At 33.1% G+C, this 21,693-nt stretch overlaps 2 long non-coding RNA genes across 2 annotated transcripts; both read left to right on the top strand.

The window, feature by feature from the left end:
• The first annotated feature begins 2,925 nt into the window (after window positions 1-2,925).
• Window positions 2,926-4,336, top strand: LOC128189464 (uncharacterized). Its single transcript, XR_008244240.1, has 2 exons — window positions 2,926-3,329; window positions 3,774-4,336. It is a non-coding gene; the product is annotated as an uncharacterized LOC128189464 (long non-coding RNA).
• An 811-nt stretch (window positions 4,337-5,147) lies between these two features.
• LOC128190518 (uncharacterized) lies at window positions 5,148-6,799 on the top strand. The gene is made up of 2 exons (XR_008244361.1): window positions 5,148-5,835; window positions 6,254-6,799. It is a non-coding gene; the product is annotated as an uncharacterized LOC128190518 (long non-coding RNA).
• The last annotated feature ends 14,894 nt before the right edge of the window (window positions 6,800-21,693 follow it).

Below are 21,693 nucleotides of genomic sequence, written 5' to 3'. Positions count from 1 at the left end.
TATGAACCGCGAAGCGGTTTATAAAAAAGTGTAAACTGTTTCAACCATTTTATTTCATATAAAACTAATAAATATTGAATTTATTGCTTATAATTTAATTTTTTACTCTTCATTGTAGATAAAAACGGCCATTTGACCTTTAAAATGACGTAAAATTGTACAAAATTCAAAAGTAACGTCAGGCGTATTGATACGTTTTTGACGGTAGTCTTTCTTTGACGGAGGCAACATTCTTTATACGATATAAAATAATTTTTTAGCCAATCAGAAAGCGCGTTACAACCAGAATTAAATTATTTACATTTGCATCCCCTAAGTACGATTCCCTCTATCGTGTATGTAAATTCATGTACATGTATAAACCATAAAATGCTTTCTTTGGCGATTCATGTGGGCTATGAAGGTCAATTTTGCATCAATTCCTTACAAAAAACCGTTTTATTTTGTTCATGTAATCTAAAATTAAATGTCCTATTGTTATACAGCATATGAACTATCTTTGTGATGCAAATCAGGAATGCAACACGCTAGATAGGTCGAGGATCACTACCATGCAACCATTAGGCATTGCATATCAGTCAGTCATATTAAAACAAACCCCCGCATGACAACAAATGAAATAAAAAAAAAATAAGACGGGAATTGTATTTAATATAAAAAAGGGGTTTAAGGGTGCTTTCTGTAAAAATATATTTTAGATTAATCTGTGGAATAGGTATTATTCTGTGTAACAATAATCGAAAAAATCTGGACGTCGTCATATGCACTGACTTAACAGATCATGCGCGGATCCAGAAAATTTGTCAAGGAAGGGGGGGATGTCCGAGGGACATAATTGTTTGCGCGTGAAGGATGGGGGTTCAAGGACTATTTTTGGTATCTTTTTTCTGGGAATTTAAGATGTTTGAATTTATAAGTTACTTGACCCATCCCCATGATCCACGCAGGAGATAAAGTTTCTAAGTGAAATACACTACGTAAAGTGTTTTTATCAAATGAAAATGAAGTGTTAACTTAGTTAACGATGAAATCAAACGTCGATTGAATGTTTTAGGTTCGTCCTGAACAACTTGTATGAATTTTCAGGGTGAATGAACTGCACTAAAGCCAGAAGAAGACCTTAGTACTAGAATGACGTCTGCAGCCGATTTTGGGCAGTCATGTGTCTAAGTAACCTGATAGGGGGTAGGAATTATGTTCTTTTTATAACAATGTTTGTTAAATATAGATTCTACTATTAAAAATTAGAAAAGCTGATGTAATAGTATGCTAGTATCGTCGGGCAAATTTCCAAAGAGGTCTAAAAAAAAAGTAACCAACTTTAACTTGGTGCATTATATACATTGTACTGCTGATTTGTACCTCCCTGGGTTTTGTATGTACGTGTATTATGGAAAATCCAAATGAAAGCCTTGCACCCTTCAGACGTACAGATAATGAAATCAGCCCATATTTCTTTTTATAGTATTAGAATAAATCGGAATTCGTTGACAACGTTCATCTTTGATTTGTTTTGGGGGTTTTTAAACGGCGGGTTTTTTTTTTACTTTATATGCCTGTAATATTTACTTAGTCCTGTACATAATAATTTAAACCGTGTCCAATATATAGGTGAGACGAGGACTTTAAAAGTCATTATAGATAATCGAGCACGGGCATACAGAAGTACACACAGACCAAGACAGGCAATTTACACAACAGGTGCTTGTTCATACATGCAGTTCGCTCATTTACTGTAGACAATAATATTGTTGTTTCTAGTATTGGTTATAGTAAATAAGCGCACTATATGAAACAAACGTGTGTGGTTTACAAGACTCATTATAATTTGGCATACTCTAAAATCCGGTCTGGCCATTACTTTTGGCCTCAAATTAAGTATGACTGTGTCAAATAACAAACGACAAAGCAGGCAATACACCTGATCCTAATGTAATAGATAAGCGACAAAAGGGTGATATCGAATTTCTGCTGGAAGGGGGGGGGGGGGGGGGGGGGCTTAATCGGTGTTGACAGGTAATGTAAGCAAATTGAAGTGCATTGCACAGTGATAGAAGTTTGATGCTATGTACAAGTTTACAATTGTTTGAGATATTTATAAATCCTTCCACCAGGTCAGTCTCTTTAAATGATGTTTTACTTTTAAAGGGGGTGGGGGGGGGGAGGCGGCTCTTAGTTTTAAAGCGAATCACTTTGATATTGAAATAATTTATTTCAGTAGTGGTTAAGGATGCGGTTCATTACAACCATTATTGAAATAAAATATTTCAATAGTGGTAGATATGCATGTCATCTTAAAGCCTATTATTACACTTTCGGTTCCAGACGACAGGTACTCGGGTGGTATGGAAAACATGACCATATAGAGGTAAATCAAAGAATATCATTATTTAAAAGGAATTCATCATCTCATGAGACATACTTCTTATATTAAGAAATTCTCCTTCCAGAAAGGAGGGTGTAACACAAAGACGGAATAATAGATATAAAACTGAAATGCATCAAAGCCACTAATGAAATACTTTATTTCAATAGTGGTTGAAAGAAAACGTATCCTTAACCACTATTGAAATAATTTATTTCAATAGTGGTTGCAACACCAGGTCAAAATTTTGGGCCAAGCCAAATTTGAGGCCAAAAGTGAGGCTAAGCTAATTTTGAGGCTAAGCCAGGTTTTAGATTATGCCGTATAATTCAGGTTAATACGAACCAAATGCATCCTAAAATAATACTACATATATGTAGTACTTAATTGTTTTTATAAAAAGTACCATGTTTTTTATTGGGTTTTTTTTTCTGATCATGTTTCTTTAAAACAGCTCCACTTAATTTCAATTATTTCAACCCAATTTATTACACATGTAACATGTTTGCTAAAGATTAATTATAATATTTTTTCAATATATTTTCCTTCAGATTCTCTTTTTTGTGTCTATATGAAAGTCCTAATGATCCTCTACGTAATACTTTTTTGAAACAGCTGTGGCATTAGGATAAGATCATAAACTGTGCTGTCGATATACTAGTATCTGCTCTAAATTTAAACTACAACCAGGAAACCCCTATAAACAGAGACGTCGTCAATATTTGCACTGGTACATATATGTAGACGATATCGCACTTGTTGTCATTTGTAAGCCGACAGACAGAGGAACAATAATGTGACTGTTAAACAGAAAACTAACCACAAATAGAAATAATTATTCAGACCAATACATCCAAAATGGCTAAATCATTGCCTCCAGTATCAGCTGACAAATCTGCCATGGACACTTTCTATGTTCCCGGAAAAGTACGGGTCCCTCACTATGGAAAACAAGTTTCTGTCCGTAAGTAAAATAATGTCATAACATCATATCGTACAAAAATTAAATCAAGGTCTGAAAGTTATGGTATAGTATAAAAAAGCTGTATGTACTAAATTCAGATATAGTAAGGTCCTTTCCCAAGAAAAATGGCGTTATTTGTACAATATTCATATTTTCTTTTAAAATAAGGCAGATAGGTAAATTGCTTGTCCAAATTCAAAATGCAAAATGTGAAAATTACAAATTCATTTCCGAGAAATATGTAAAACGTGTATATACAGCATACGAAAGTGTTTCTGTAATACGATAGGTTTAATATACCCATTAGTACATGTATATATCAATAAAAATTGTTTTTGCGATAAAACTTAACCATTATTAGTATAATATTTTATGCGCTGAAACATGTGTCTTTGACACATAAAGTGTACACTGTGTTAAACATCAAAACTGTTTCATTAATAGATCCTGAGGTAAATGTTGATGAAGACAGTGACCAAGAAGACAGTGAGCAAATCCAAGTGTTCAGTGAGAAGGACAGTTGATTCGAGCGACCTCTTACGGGACTCATCTCTTAGGAAAGACAAACGCCGATTCATAATTCAAGGGCATCCGAAGAATAGATTCTAACAAGTCTAGGGTAACCTTACGACGCCCAAATAAATCCCTCATAACTTCCGTCACTGCTCATAAGTTGCTATGCGCATGCAAACAGCAGAGTTTCGCCCATGGATTGATGAAAGATTAAAGGGACTTCCTTATTTATCGCCATTTGAGTGAACAGCTTTAAAAAGTGTCCGTACTGCATAAGACATTTAAAAGTTTGAAAGGACCAAAATGCGTTTAGAAAAGCAAGCATGAAGACCAGTAAAATGAACGCTGTTTAAAGACGAGAACGTCAAGTTGACATCGCATGTATACGTTACGTATTAGCGTTCATTTGTAAACTGATTGTTACGTGAACTGTCATACACTTCCATTACATGCATTTGTATTTGTTTCAATAACATTAAAGTAATGAAAACATGCATTTTTTTTTTCAATTTGTGCCTTTATATTAACTATCATTCCTACAACGAAAAATGCAGGTTTATTTGTTGTGACATTACACAATAATCAGGATTACAAGAAAGTTTATACAAATTACTTAAGAACAAATATGATTAGAAACAGCGAAGTCAGGTATACACAGGTGATAATGAAAAAATTGAGAAAAAAAAATGAATAGAAAACAAATAACTCACAGTTCAGCTAATTTTAACGATATCAGCGATCAAACCACTACAGGGCATTGGACAATGTTCATCGCAAGAAATACGTCCGATAGTAAAGGGTTTTTAAAACAATTTTTCAAAATCTTTTTGTTTTGTTATCTTTAATGCTATTTGAGCAGTTTCACGAGTTACACAAAATATCTCTTAATTACTTTTATAATGCCTGTTTTGGAAAATTTTTAAACAAATTACATCGATAGCACAGTGGCAAAAAACACAACTAGGTTCATCGAAACATAAAATCAAATACGTGTAAGAAGCCGTATTGATATTGTTTCATTGGGAAGAGATACAAACGATAGCTAACATGCTAAGTGTCGTAATGTTTGTTATCACATGTTGTTAGTGTCAACAAAATAATGACGTAGGCTTTGTTATTATCTTTAGTCACTTACTCTCTACTAGAAATCAACATTTGTCTAATCTTAAGTTTTACCAACGTACTTAGAACATACGTCACTCGAGACAAGCGTTCCTTTCCATTCCATGGTTCCGTTATAATGGTCCATCTATTTTTTTTTTTTTTTTTTTTTTTTTTTTTTTTTTTTGCTATTACTTTTTAAGAAACAAAATCCGATAAGTTGAAGTAATGCATGCAATTGCTGGTCATCCTGATTTATAACTTATTAATAAAATTCATGCAATGGTAAATAACAGTATGAGGACACAAAAAATTTATCATCATTTGTGAACCTCGGAGATGGTACAAAATATGATTTTATCGATTTTTTTTTTCTTCGATTCTTCATATTCACACAAATCAGGAAGTACAGTAATAAGGAAGAGTATGGTAAAAATCATGTTCAAGAATAATTATCATATTCTTTTTTTCATTGTCTTTTCTTCAAATTCTTTATTATGACAATAACTATCAAAACAAAATTATTAATAAACATGTCCGTAATAATACTTAGAAAAACAGTTGTGATCATTAGAATTGAATTCTAAACTGAATATAAGTTCTGTCGATATATGCTCTAAATTGAAACTACAATTGGGAAACCCCTAAAAGCATGCACATATATTTATTATCAATCAATATTTTACACTAAGTCTTGTCATTTTGCCAACCTTGTCAGAGATACAACATCGAGACGTTGAACAGAAAACCAACTACATATAGAAATAATGGACCAATACATCCAAAATGGCTAAATCATTGCCTCCTGTGTCTGCTGACAAATCTGCTATGGACACTTTCCATGTTCCCGGAAAAATAAGGGTCCCTCACTATGGAAAACAAATTTCTGTCTGTAAGTATAAAAATGTCCTTTGTATCGACATCATATCGAACCAATATTAAATCAAGGTCTGAATGGCATGGTGTAGTATATAAAAGCTGCATGTACTAAATTCCAATATAGTAAGGTTCCCCCCCCCCCCCCCCCCCAAAAAAAAACAGCGTTATTTAAACAGTTTTTTTCTTTTGAAATAAGGCGGATAGATAATTTGCCAGTAGCAATTCAAATTCAATCTAAATTCATAATGCAAAAATACCAAAGCATTCCGAGAAACACGTAAAATATCTATTCACTGCACATTAACTTGTTTGTTACACCCTATAGTACATGTATAAATAATATATACATGTATTATTTTATGCGCTGAAACAAGTGTCCTTGACACACTGCATTTGTACTGGATTTAACTTAAAAACTGTTTCATTAACAGATCCTGAGGTAAATGTTGATGAAGACAGTGACCAAGAAGACAGTGAGCAAATCCAAATGTTCAGTGAAAATGACAATTGATTCGAGCGGACTCTTACTGACTCTTCTCCTAGGAAAGCCAAACGCCTATTCAAAATTTAAGGACATCCGAAGAACAAAAAACAAGTCAACCTTACGATGCCAAATAAAAATGTTATAATTTCTGCTTATGCACAGAGGTTGCCATGCAAGTGAAAACAGGTTTTCACCCATGAAACTGGCGACTAGACTCATCGCTATATGAGTGAGAAGTGAATGAAAAATACGCTTAAAATGAAGTTACTATTTATAAGACAATAAAAAGTATGAAAGGACTATTAGCGCTAGAAAGAGCAAACATGAAGACCAGAAAAATGAACGCCGTTCAAAGACGAGAACTTCAAGATGACATTGCATGTGTACGTTACGTTTTAGCATAAATTTGGGAACTGATTGTTACATGAACTGTCATAAACTTCCATTAAATGCATTTGTATTTGTTTCAATAACATTAAAGTGATGAAATCATGCTTAGCATTTTTTTCAGTTTGTGCTTTTTTATCAGACAACATTAACAGCATTTCATAAAACGAAAAATTCAGGTTTATTTGTTTATAGTTTATTTCCCGTGACAATACATAGACATTACATGTAATAAGAACATGAACGTTTACACAAATTACTCTGTAGAACAAATATGGTTAGGAAAGGTGAAATCCTGTGTACATGGGTGATAAAGAAAAAAAAACGAAAAATGAATGAATAGATAACAGTTACAATACTTTTTTTTAATTCTTACATGTGTCCTTTACAAACACTTAGATTGTTGAGAATCAAGATTTGTACAAATTTACTTTTAAACAATCTAAATTTTAAAGGACATATATTGAAAAAGAATATTAATTTTTGTAAATTTTCAAAGATGTATTATCTGAAATTACATAATAACTCAATAGCCACAGTTAAGCGTATGCGAAAGGTATTTATTTAACGATCAAACCACAACATGGCATGGGCAATGGACATCGGCAATGCAGAAGTTCTGAAGAAATACATAAGATAGTAAAGGGTCTTTGAAACAAAAACGGATGCTTGTGTGTTGTTATCTTTAAGGCTATTTGAGATGCTTCTGTGTAACAACAATTTTTTTTAAATGAATGAACATATAGTATATGAACAAAATACTGATGAAGGTTACAATATCAGGTTCATCGAAACACAAAACTATATAATTGTAGGACGCCATATTGATATTGTTTCATAGAACAGAAATAGAAAAAACTCCACTAAAATGTTGAGTGTCGTAATATATAAATAGTGCCTGTTTGGGAGGGTAACAGTTGAAATTGACACCCCGAGGAAACCATTGTCAACCGACGCGAAGCGGAGGTTGACAATGGTTTTTGAGGGGTGTCAATTTCAACTGTTATCCTCCCAAACAGGCACTATTTATTGTATTATACTGAATGTCTTAATTTTCAGACACGAAGCATCGTTTTTGAAAGTGGGGGGCCAGACCCATCCAAAAAATCTTGACAAGCAAAAAAAAAAAAAAAAAAAAAAAAAAAAAAAAAAAGGAAAAATTTAAAGTTTCCAAAAATTTTCAAAATCCTAATCCGTGGGAGGGGGGGGGGGTAGACTCAACTATACTATACTTCCAAAAAAAAAATTCTCCCCTACCAAAAAATTTTTCCCTCCAAATCATGAAATTCCTAATCCGTGGGGGGGGGGGGGGGGGGGGGGGGGGGGAGAGGAGAGGGGGTATCTTCAATTTGACTACTCATTTCCTAATTTTCATATCAATTTTTTACTAACTTCCAAAAAAGTGGGGGGGCCAACTCCATTATATTTCATTTTTTTATATGTAAATTTTAAAAAATTTGTTGCTGCGAGAAAAAGTGGGGGGGCCAGGCCCCCCCCCCCCCCTGGCCCCCCCTGATGCTACGTGCCTGATTTTAGAGAATTTTTATATTGCTTTTATATAGAAATGACGTGAATTCTACGGCGAACCGTACGCGCACAATTTACGCGCATGTAACAATTCGTTGTGTTACCCGTTGCTAAGGGTAATAAAACGGATTATCAACTGCGTCTAAACCAGTCAGATTTCAGTATTTAACATGAAAATATAATAATGTTTGTTATCACATCATGAGAACCATTTTATTTAACATTTACGTGAACTTTGTGTTAATTGTGTTAACAACAATATGACACAGACATTTCTATTTTCTTTAGTCACTGCCATTCATGATCAATCATTCTCCACTGGAAATCAACACCATTTGTCGAACTTTGAATATAAGTTTTGTCTACGTATAAATATAGACCATACGTCACTCGGGATAAGCGTTCCTTTAATTATTAAATTAGATGTTGGATCCGCTCGCTTACTCGCTATGCAAACGCGTGTGAGCGAGCAGATCTAACATCTTATTTTAATGAGATTGTTTTTAAGTCAATTATCTCGTTAAAATGCTCAATCTATGTTTGCTTTTTTGGCTACTTATTTAAGACAAAACAAAATCTGATGACATATATGTATATCAGGTATACTGGAATACACGAACAGTCAAACCAGGAACATATTTTGATTTTGTCATCGCTTATTTTTAAACAACTGTCGTTATTTAGAACACAGACATGTCCAAATGGGATATTGTTTATGAATATAAAATATTTAACGTAGAAAGTATTGACAAAGGAATAATTATTTCTAAATATTTTTATTCAGCATTACCCTTAGAAGAACAGGAGAGTCATTCGAACTCCCAATGTTCGGAACAACAACGAAGCATATTTAGGCAAGAATAGAAATCTTTGCAAATACTATTTTTAATTCTGGAAACCAAAATATTATTACTAAATGCATATATGGATCTTTGCCAACAATCAATAGGTAATCATATCAAGGCCGCGTTCTAGGGACCACACCCCTGCTAAATATAGATTCGATTAGCAATGCTAATGTTATAATCGGGTCACTTTTACTAGGCCCTTTAAAGTAAATTATGACTATATCCAAATGCATAACATACAGATCATATCAATAGTTAAACGCCAGATTAAAAGCCTTGAACGTTTTGAGAAGTACATGTAAGGAAATCGGTCCGTTACATCTTAGCAAAAAAATGCCCCCGATTATTTATTTTTCGGAAGTTTTGTTAAGATTTGATTACTGCACTTACAAGGTTGATTATTTGTTCGACTGTTTCAACTGTCTGTAACACAAAGCAAATCGTATATTTTACAAATTATGCGTATTTTGATCACCCGATTACCGTGAATTTGAAATCTGCCAAATGGTATCGAAGTGTTTCAGACTACTAGACGCATAGCGCACTCGGACAATTGACCCTCACAAAGTTTGACTATCGCTATTTTGCCTGGAGCATATATTTTTGGAAATACTTGTTATATACACCTACAAAAGGCGTGAGCTAAATCCCTCCCCAATACGTTGAAATCAACTCCCTCATACTTTTTGTCGACTCCGCCGCGTTATGGGTTGTATACGATGAAAATGGTCTACTAATAATACCTAGAAACAGTTGTGTTCATCAGCATTAGATCATAATAAAGGTGCCGTCGATATATCTAAATTGAAACTACAACCAATCGGGAAACCCCATATACAAGCGATCAATATTTTATTTCCACTGGTTTATATATATATGTAAACGATAACGCATTATTGTCATTATAAAACCGATCAACTAAGAAAACGACATCGAGACTGTTTAACAGAGAACTACAAAAAGAAATAATAATTCGGACTAAAACATCCGAAATGGCTAGAGCGTTGCCTCCTGTATCAGCTGACAAATCTGCTATGGACACTTTCCATGCACCAGGAAAAATAAGGGTCCGTCACTATGGAAAACAAGTTTCTGTCTGTAAGTAAAAACAATACCTGTGGTGTTAAAACATTATACACATGTATCGTATAAATATTTATATTATTCATAGTATGTAGTAGACCTGGACTGAATTGTAACTATTGTAAAAAAAAAAATAATAATGACTTTGTTTCAACAGTATTTATATATTCTTTTGATAAAAGTTTAATGACACGTAACAGCATTCCAACTAAATAGTTTACCCAAAAGTACATGACTGTACGTGTATATTTTAACAATATAATGCTTTCTTTGGTGATTCATGCGGGATATGAGGTTGACGACATTAAAGAAAAAAAATAACCCGCGTTAGCGGATAATGTAATTTTTTCTGCATTGAACGCTACTTTCATAACCCACATCTTTTAACAGACTAATAAATTTGTCGTAAAAAGAAAGGAAAATTAACCAAATTATAATTAATGTACAGCAGCGCAATGGATAAAAAAAAAAACAGCCAAATCGGCTCCTTAGTATGAGAATTTGAGTCTGATATCAGCATGATTATTTCGTGCGGTTCGTGGTTTTTCTTAGATTGCTGAAGGTTTCAACCAATCGATAAAAGGGGCGTGTAAAGTTCAGTCATGTCAGTTTCTACAGAGCTATTACTGTACAATCAATCTCTGTAAGAAACAGAGGGAATCATACTAGGTAGATGTGAATATATATTTTTATTATACTTTCATGTTAAATACTGAAATTTGAATGGTTTAGACGCAGTTGGTAATCCGTTCTATTACCCTCAGCATTAGCAACACACTTGGCAACGGGTAACACAACGAATTGTTACAGGTGCATAAATTTTGCGCGTACGTTTCGCCGTAGAATTCACTTCATTGCTATATAAAAGCAATAAAATTTTCTTTAAGAATAAGACATTCAGTATAATAAAATGAATAGTGCTTGTTTGAGAGGGTAACTGTTGAAATTGACACCCCTCGAAAACCATTGTCATCCTCCGCTTTGCATCGGTTGACAATGGTTTTCTCGGGGTGTCAATTTCAACAGTTTCCCTCTTAAACAGGCACTATTTTTATAATAATGACACTTGTCTCCGAATAAAGTTTACCCCAAAGTATACATGTAAAAAAAACTTAGTAAACGCAGAATCAAGTGTATATGACACATGTACAAATCATGTGCAGTGCTCCAAACATCAATACTGTTTCATTAACAGGTCCTGAGGTAAATATTGACGAAGACATTGACCAAGAAGACAGTGAGCAAATCCAGGAGTTCAGTAAGAGTGACCATTGATTCGAGCAACATTCTCTGGACTGATCTTCTGGAAAAGGCAAACGCCGATTCGGAATTCAAGGACATCCGAAGAACGGAACCAAGCCCAAGGTTACCTTGCGATGTCAAATATCCGCTTATGCATGCACAGAAGTTGCTATGCAAGACATGCATGGACTAGTGAAAACAGGATTTCGTCAGTGGATTGATTGGAAACTTGTGGATACTTCCTTATATATTTATCGCTGCCATTTGAGTGAGCAGTGAATGTAGGGACTAAAGTACGCTTAAAAGTGATCTTACTGCTCGAGACGATAAAAAGTATAAAGGAAATATAAATGTGCTCAAAAAAGCAAGCTTGAACACCAGTAAAATGACCGCTGTTCAAAGACGAGAACGTCAAGTTGACCTTACATGTATGTACGTGTATACGTTGCGTATTAGCGTACATGTACATTTGTAAAACTGATTCTTACGTGAACTATCATTCGCTACCATTACATGCACTTGTATTTGTTTTAATAACAATAAATAGAGTAAGGAAATCGTCACTAGTATTGTACATGTAAATTGTTTCATATATGATTTTATATTAAACAGCATTCATTCAATGAGAAACGCATTTTTCTTTCTTCCCCGTATAAATAGCCCTGACATGGCATGTACACAATAAGTAAAACAAGAAGGTTTTATACGCAAATTTCTTTGTAAAACAAATATGGTTGGGAAAGGTATATCATGTGGGCATGGGTGATAGAGAAAAATAAAAAAAAGTTACAAAACTTTTTTATTTTAAAACACAGAAATTAAGATTGTTAGAAATCATTTGAGCAAATTTTGATTCTCAACAATGTACATTTGTCATAAAAAAAAAATGAGCACATGCACTGAGGAATAGTTTTACAGAGAGGATAGTCGATATTGGGGGGGGGGGGGATGAAATGTTCTGAGATATCAGTCAGCTCTGGCATTGTAAAAGCGTGTACAAAAAGGAGTTGACCAATCATAAAGTTTTCTCACCGGCGGCGTATATTGTTTATGCTTAACATAGCTGACAGAATTGATGATGACGTTATCGGAAAAATCAACCGAAGCGGTTTTGATGATATCAGGGCTGCGTTTTAAAAAAGAACTTACGACTTATGACCAATTAAAGGAATTTCAATTAATTACGAACTAATCACTGTTTTAGTCTAGTGACTGTAGAATTTGATTATGGAAGTCAAAATAGTTATAAATAAATGGTTTTATATAAATTTTGTCAAATAAAGATGAATCGATGAAACTGAAAATATTTACGACTTTGTCGTTAAGTTCTCTTGTAAAACGCATTCCAGTATTAAGACACAAAAATAAATTATCATCATTTGAATACCTCGGTGAACGGTGCCATATTTGATTTAATCGATTGTTTTTCTTGTTCGATTCATTCAAAATCAGGAAGTATTGTTCATATGTTATGGGTAATAAGGAAGAACATGGAAAAATGATTATGATTCTAAGTTTATATCAATAGCATGTTTGCAAACATCACATGCTCCTTCGCGCTAACCAGAGTAGTATTAGTTACATATCAATGGTTTATTCATAGCGAAAAGAAAAATAAGTACACGATTCATTATGATACATAATTACACAATTGATGAGTAAATTACAAATTGATTTTCGTAGAATTCCTAGAGGGGACGAACCTATTCATGTTACGCCATTGACTGTTTGCAAACATGGACTTTTACATGAACATGTGCCAAGATTTTGATATTTATAAATACCTGGTGTATAGATAGCTTTCTAACCAGGAACATATTTTGTCTTCGTTATCACTTACTGTCGTTATATAGAACATGAAAAATAAATTATTGAACGTACATTGTAGAAATGATTAACAAAATTGTATAAAGGAATTATTATTTTCAGAGTATTTTCATGCCTAATTAGTTACAATAACTTTATTCGCAAATAATATTCCATCAATGCAAGGGAAAATTTGGGCCCTCGTGCATATAGTGGCTATCTTATAATAACTGCTTTGTCATTGGTATCCATGCATGATATGAAGCCCATACAGAGTTTTTTTATTTTTTCACATTAGAATATGAGTCATCTGTTTGTGTTGCCATCATCCTTACCAGACCAGCAGAGTGTTTGGACCACCATTTTGCGTGACAACAACGGATACATCAATCAAACAGTCCAAGAAACCTTTGCAAATACTAGTACTATTTCATTATGCTGAGAATCAAAATATTTTTATTGAATATATATATATATATATATATATATATATATATATATATATATATATATATATATATATATATATATATATATATATATATATATATATATTGATATCAATCAAATCAACCTTAGATATATGGTACAATGCACATGTAGGTTTGTTTGGTTCGGGTCATGTTTAAAAATGCCCTACTTTATGCAGTGTATGGTCAATGTGAAAAAAAGAAAGTTAAACTATAAAGCTAGGCAGGCACAAAATATAGATTCATTTTTTAATTTGCTTTAAAGGATCTTGCCTAATGACTTCTGAAACCGATATTTAAGTAATCATATCCAGGTCGCTTTGTAAGGGGTCAACACTTCAATAACAATACCTGCTAAATATAGATTCTACTTGTAATGCTGATGTAATATAATCAGGTCACTTATAACAGGTATTGACTATATTCATTTCCTTACGCATAGCATACAGCTATTATCGATTTGGAAACGCCCTTAAAAGCCTTGACATTTTTTTAAAATGCAGATGCAGATAATGTGTTTGGTTCAAATTTCACTCAATATTATGAAACAACACACATTAGATGTTGTAAAAGACAAATTATTATTTTTAAGTTCTTGAAGCCATGTTAAACCATAATAACAAATCTTTCGGGAAACTATGTACATAAAAGAATATCATTTAAAATATTTTCAACGCTGTCTGTGTTTGCCTTAGTTGTTTTCCTGATCTGATCTTTACATCAAAATGTTATATGCATATATAGAACTTCCATTTTGTGCCCTTTTTCCGCTTCCCCCTTTTTTCTCTATATTTTGTACCTCTAACGATTTGTCCCTATTATTATTTACTAGTACACATTGTATATACGTTTCTCATTTTTCAGTCGAGCAAAATAAACTGAACTAGTACATACAAATGTTCTTTTAAAAGATAAACAATAACGTTTTAATAAAGTTTCTGTTTTATATATATAAAATGTACACATATATATCACTATTTGTCCTTTCAGATTACAAAATAAATATGATAAGACCGAAGTCCTTCTAATCAAATTTTACATTTTTACACGCATATAAATAATAGGTGGTGTTAACAGAACAGAACACACGTGCAAAGATTTCTTATTGGAATTAGATACAATCAAAGCAGGTATTTTACAAATACTTCAGTGGAGCTAATATTTAAGAGAATAGAAAATTACTCGCTCAAAAGCAAATAGTTTATTGTTTTCTAGCGATGTATTAGAGGTAAAATTTATTTGAGTGTTATGGGACAGGGAAAATATATTCTGAAACAGTCTAGCATCATTTTCAATACCACATTTTATAATTATATATTAAAATTGATAATAGGAGATGAACTTACCAGTATATAATATGTAAATGTAAATATGAATCGCATGGAATGCAGTATGATAACAACATATTTAAATGAGTAAAAAGAATAACACCCTTACCTAAGTACTTAATCAAAAGTCAATTATCAAGCCTTAAGTCTTAGTCACAACTGGTAGTACGTACTTTAATGGGTAGTCTACAGGCGAATTTTAAAATCTTGCATGACTGCTTCAGTATCTTAGTACAAATATATGCATGGTCAACCCATGTTTTCTCCTTTCTGAATTCGGGGCAAACAATATCCTCCCCTGGGGCTTTATCATTTTTCAGTTTATAAGATGCATTTTTACACCTCATTTAGCGTGATGGGGCCCAGTTTTATTTCAAGGTCTACTTCTGCCTCATCAATGTAGGGGGGGGGGGGGGGTATTGGTGGATCTCGTCGATTCATAATCTTTTCAACGTGTTCTCGCTATCTCTCAAATTTTGTCGTTTCCCCTGTAATTGCTGAACACTCTTCTGCTTTTACAGAAGTTATTGGTTGGGACCGTGGCCATCTCTTAGTTTCTTTGTGATCTAGTAAACGGTTTTCATGTCTTTAATTTCAGCGGCTTTTTGTGCTTTCTTGGCAACTATGTCCGTGTAACAACGCTTAAATCTCCTTGCTGATTTATTAACTTCCTTATCTTTTTACGCTGTACAAGGCAGCTGTCTTTTCTTTCTATCTAGGTGACGTCGGATCTAAGTCTATGGAGGATTTTCTTTAGATGCTTCCTCTCTTGAATGATGATGTACTTGTCTTTGGTTCACCATTCTGATCTGGCGAATGTTCTGTATCCTATGATTTCAATCGCAGCATCATTCATGGCCTTGTGAAATTGGTCGATAGTATATACTTATTTACTGGCTATGAGGACGAAAGAAAGTTTATTGGGAAATAGTTGCTGTCGAGGGGGACAATAAAATTCTTCCTTCTTTCTCATCTGGGCTTTGGACCGGCAATGACAGAGGTTATCAGATTGTATCAATTAAAAACAAAGTTTTTGGGTTCTTTTTACTGCCAGAGAGGCCCGAGAAGTTGAGATTGCCTGACAATCCTCAAAGAGACCATTCGCAACATTTCGGCCCTTTCTAGCAGAGCTTGGAAAAAAATCCAATGTATGGCATAGGCGACCATGACAAACCCCTTTTATAAAGCTTGTTATATAAACATCACATAGTACGGTCTTTTCGGATGTAAGTCTTCAAGAAATTCAATGAGGTATGAGGAATTTTTCCGTACTTAAACAAAGGTTGTAATTTAATTTTGCTTGTATGCACGTTGGTATATATAGTGTTTTACTTAGAAATAACTTTTCTTCATGGTTACTCGACGTGAAGCATTTTATCTCAGGACGAATTTGTAAGCCTTTAATCCACAAAGTTACCCCTGTGTTGTCTTTCCGATTCATTGCATTTTAATTCATAAATCAGCATTTCTCAACTCAAAGAAATTTGCTTTGGTCAGTAACTTCATTCCTATTTGTAGATATTACATTGTTGTCGATGGCCAAAGCAATTTTAACAATATTCATTCATAGTTACATCAAAATAGGATTAACATTAGCTGCAATAATGTAGCTCTCTCCGATTTTTTAAATATCTGATGTAACTGGAAAGGGCTACAACATCTATAGGATCTCCGTAATGGTGCAAGAAGGATTGTTTTTCATCCGGCTAACTTTATGTAAGACTTTTTTTTAAATACAACGATTTTTTTTTAATTCAGGTAGAACAACCTAACCGGCTATTAATCAAAACCACATAAAACACACCAGCATGTTTTGTCTTCTTCAGCAGCAATGACATTTGTCGCGTGATTTTATGGGATTTACGCATGAGATGGCATTGATAACGTGAATGTCAGCGTATATAAGTGATCTTACCTTATTCTTTTTCTAAAACATCATTTAAGTAAAGAAACGAGATGGAATGAGATTTTCATATTCGCCGCGTTGTTTATGTTTAAAATGGGATAATTCCTATAGTCAGTCTGGGATTCGCCCCTGAATTCTCATTGGCTGTCCTAAAATAAAACTGATCAAGGTCAGTAAAATTGGCGGACAAATTTAACTTGTGTTGTTGACGAGCACGTAAAATAGCCGATATAACCTTCTCTTTCTCACTTCACGACCAGCAATTTCTTAACTCCGCCCTTCTACATTCCGATCGGACTAAGGTAACATTCCTGGAATTGCCGCCATTAAAAGCTACTACGTAGTTACCTACAGACAGGGTCCGACTAGCGTTTATTGTTAAACAAAAGAAGAAGACAGAAACAACACACATTGTATCTTGTCCACAGAAAACCAACTTCGAAATAATTCTGACCATACATCCAAATGGCTAAAGTAAGGTCTTCTGTATCTGCAGACAAATCTGCCATGGACAATTTTCATCTTCCCGGGGAAATACGGATTACTCACAATGGAGAACAAGTATTTATTGGTAAGTTAAGTAAAATCTCTGAAATAGATATTTACTGAAACAATGGAATACTTTCTTAGGTGGTTTTTTGGTTTAAGTGGTATGGAGTTGGTGTGTTCTGAGGCATGCCCATATTCTGTGCATTTCTTTTTTTGTCGACCACATGCTGCACGAAAGAAAACAGATCTCTCTCTCTCTCTCTCTCTCTCTCTCTCTCTCTCTCTCTCTCTCTCTGAGAATCTTTATCTTTAAAAAGTGAGAGAAAAAGAGAATAGTTATTGTTAACATGTACATTTTAAAGCCGAAAGGAAAATTCTTCCATACATGTATATGAAATGGTTCGTTTGCCATACTTGACCGACTCGTTAGTCAATAAATGATGTAGGCGTAATGTAATATATGTTCAAAGAATGCGGTTATCATGAGCGGTTGAACAGATAAAAACTGATTAGAACATGACTAAATATGTCATTTAATCTTTGGAAACTGTACCTGTATTAATACATGATTGTTTTTTCATCAGGAGATCCTCTTGCAAATAATGAAGAAGAAGAAGGCATTGAACAAGAGGACTCTGAGAAAATTCAGACTTTAAGTGAAAATGAAAAACCCCACGTTTTAAAATGACAATGTGATAGATACAATTTATAATTTTAGATGGTTTTATGCAAATCAAACGAATGTACGTTTAATTTGTAGATAGCATTATTTTAACATGCGCAGCTTGCCTCATTGGGAGCCTCCAATTTGTAAAGTTGAATTTGAATTGAATTTTTACACAAATGTTTCTTTTGGATTGTTGCATAATATGTTCTAGTCAATGTTAGGAGCTAGTCAATTTTATGATCTCAATGTTTCAAATGGCTTGCCATACATGTATGCCTATTGGCCTATTTCTCCACCTTCTGTCATCACGTTGTATTATAAATAATTTACTTAAGTTTTAATGCATTGTTTACCTTGTTCTGTTACCTCGTTCTGCTCTACATATCATTTTAAGTGAAATATTGTTGGAATTAAAATTGTCAATTGCTATAAATGTTATATTTTAATAATTTTTACACTATTCTTTGGCATGTCTTTCTCTTGTCATTATAATAATATGTCATGTACTTGTATGTGCTGGACTCTGAATTAGAAAAAAATTATCTGTATCTGATCTGTATCTGTATAAAGAATCTGTATCTGTATAAAGAATCTGTATCTGTATAAAGAATCTGTATCTGTATAAAGAATCTGTATCTGTATATTATATCTTGCCAAAAATATTTTTTTACACAGTTTACAGTATTTTGTTTATTGTTCTACTCAAATTATTGATATCAGGTATGATGTACATCAATGTTTATATGTTTTGATAAGGATACATAATATTCTGATCAATAAATTTTTCAACACATTTGTGAGTTTGTTTGATTTGTGGGTAGGGGAATGAGGAGGCATTTACCTTATATAGCCGTCACGACTCGACAAATGATTTCTAGCGATGTGATGATGGAGGTAAACCATACATTTTTATTTCTTAAATATTGCTTTGTAAGAGCAAAAATGAGGCCGCTAACTCAAATGTTAAGTTATCATTATTTATTTCAATTACCCATAAAAGCAAGCGCAAACCAATTACAGTTTGCGTTACCAAACTGACTCAAAGGCTGCGAATATCACGCGACATTTGTACAGATAAAACATATGTGTTCTCTGAAACGTCTTTGCTGCAAATTATCACAGAAACATGTATTTACATTTATTATAAACTCATATCCATTGATATTAAATTGATATTGTAATAATATACTGCATGTCACCATTGAAAACACGAGGAGACAGGCAAATGGGGCGCATCGTACAAGTTAGGAGCTGAAATCGTTCGAGTATATTATTTCTTAATCAAAAGATGACTCTTTCAAATGTAACCTTTTGTCAAAAATATATGCAATTGTGCCGTTCAATCTTATACATTTTTTCATTGAATGAACCCCAAAATGAAATAATTATATTAAAAGACATACATTTCAAAATAATAGAATGTATGAGAAACTCACGTTCACTGCAGTAATTATAATACCTGGTGACTGTTTGACGACTGACGCTCGTAAACCCTAACTTGAAAATTATAACTATGATGCATGTATTGAAAATATAAATGTTATAACGTTTGTTGTTTTTAATGTTGCGTTTTAACGTCATTTTGACGTTACAAATATTGACACTAATAGCTTGCGCGACGTATGTTAATTTATTATTTCAATAACATTAAGCTTTGAATTCCCGTCGGTGTAACATCTTTTCAATTGTTAATTGCATATTCATATGTTGATACATATACATTTAATTCGAAATTCAAAACATAGGATTTGTTACTATTAAATAGTACTGGGGGAGGGGGGGGGGGTTGGGTTTTTTTTGTGTTTTTGTTGTTTTTTTACAAAAATAATATTTTTATTGATTGATCTGAATAAAGAGAAGTGTACAGAAATATTGAAGTTGATAGGTTGTAATAAGAAAAGCGTTTTATAGGGAGGTAGATCCATTGTCATCACAGAGTCTCTTTTTTACTTCCCTATTTATGTGAAAAACCAGGTCACCCATGGCAACATAAAATTAGCTACAATTCCAAAAGCGTTTTGAAGAGAATTTCTAAGTATTTCTGAATGCATAATTTCAAATTACATACGATTCCTTCTGATGTTTCTACAATATTTTGTAGTCTCCAATTTTTATTATGACATTCAATTTTATCATGACCTACATGAATACCTAAACATTTTACTGCTTTGTTCGTGACTGATATACCCTCGATTTCTGTAAACATGTTTTGTAAAAGGACCAAGCACAATACATTCAGTTTTACTAATGTTAACCTTAGATCCCGCATGAATACAGAACTTGTTTATTGTTTCTAAAGCATGCTTAAGTGATTTAATATTCTGTAGAGTTAATGTCATGTCTTCGGCATGTTGTATATTTTTTCCATGAAGTTAGCTTTAAAGCCTTGTATATTTTCATTATTCTTTATTTTTTCACCATCACTAACCCATTTTGCACTCGAACGAATTTGTGCCCCTTGTGCTTTTTTATCATATAGATTGTTTAGCTGATTTTCTAATTCACGTTTTCTGTTCATATCCATTGCTTTATGGTTAGAATTTTCAATTTCGGAAATTTCTTGATCAATTTGGAATACTAATTGTTTATATGTTTTTTTGGCGTTTGATGGAAAAAGCTATAAAGCTATAGAAAAATCTTTAATTGATATTTTTAGAGACTCCCATTCCTAAATAGAAGAACCTTCTTTTTTACTTATATCTGTGATTATTTATTTATATTCATTACTTCCTAAAAGTGGCGTATTTAGTTTCCAATACCCCTTTCCCCGTTCATTATCATATACAGATAGATGAAATTTTATTGCTCTAAGGTCAGACATTCTGGTCCCGTTGTTATGAGTACCGGGAATTCTACGAATACTTATTTGTTTTATTTTTATCAACAAAGATGTGCTTATAAAGATATAATCTACATGTATACTGCTTTTTGGTATATTGTCTGCATCGCACCAGGTGTAACCATTGCTATTTACATACTTATCTTTCCATAAGTCATTTAAATGTAAACTTACAATAATGTCGCTCAATATTTTTGAACTTTTATCAGTATTTTCCCCATCAAGATGACAGTTAAAATCTCCACATAAGATAATATTTTCTGTGTCTATAGAATTCTAATGATAAATCTTTTCATTCCTTTCAAAAAATCAATTCTGCAGGTTTCTTTGTTCGGTGCATAAATGTTAACTAAACTATAGGAGATATCACTAATATTAAAATTGACAAGTATTTTTCTACCATCACTGGTCTTATGTATATTTTTTATATCAATATCTAACCCCTTTTTAAACAAAATAGATGTAATAGTTAATATTTCCAAATTTGAATCAGTGAAACCAAGATATACTACGACTGGGCGGCTATGCTAGCTGCTACTATCTTGAACGCAGTCCTGGTCTTTGTTTGTTGGTATGTAAATAAAGTTTGTTGTTTAAGCAGGTGATTCCTTTAAATAAAGTCTATAACTATCAAATGACGTGAAACAACAAGTTCCTGGAAGGAATATAATAAATATTTCCTACGTATTGGCCTATTTTAGGTAGTGACGTTATAGAGAACGAAACTAAGATGTGTTAATAAGTACATTTTTTTAAAAGAATTACAATACTTAACATGGACTGTAATGAAAAATT

This window comes from Crassostrea angulata, chromosome 6 (genome assembly GCF_025612915.1).
Source record: "Crassostrea angulata isolate pt1a10 chromosome 6, ASM2561291v2, whole genome shotgun sequence".
NCBI lineage: Eukaryota > Metazoa > Mollusca > Bivalvia > Ostreida > Ostreidae > Magallana > Magallana angulata.
This window is presented reverse-complemented; position numbering and strand designations above follow the sequence as displayed.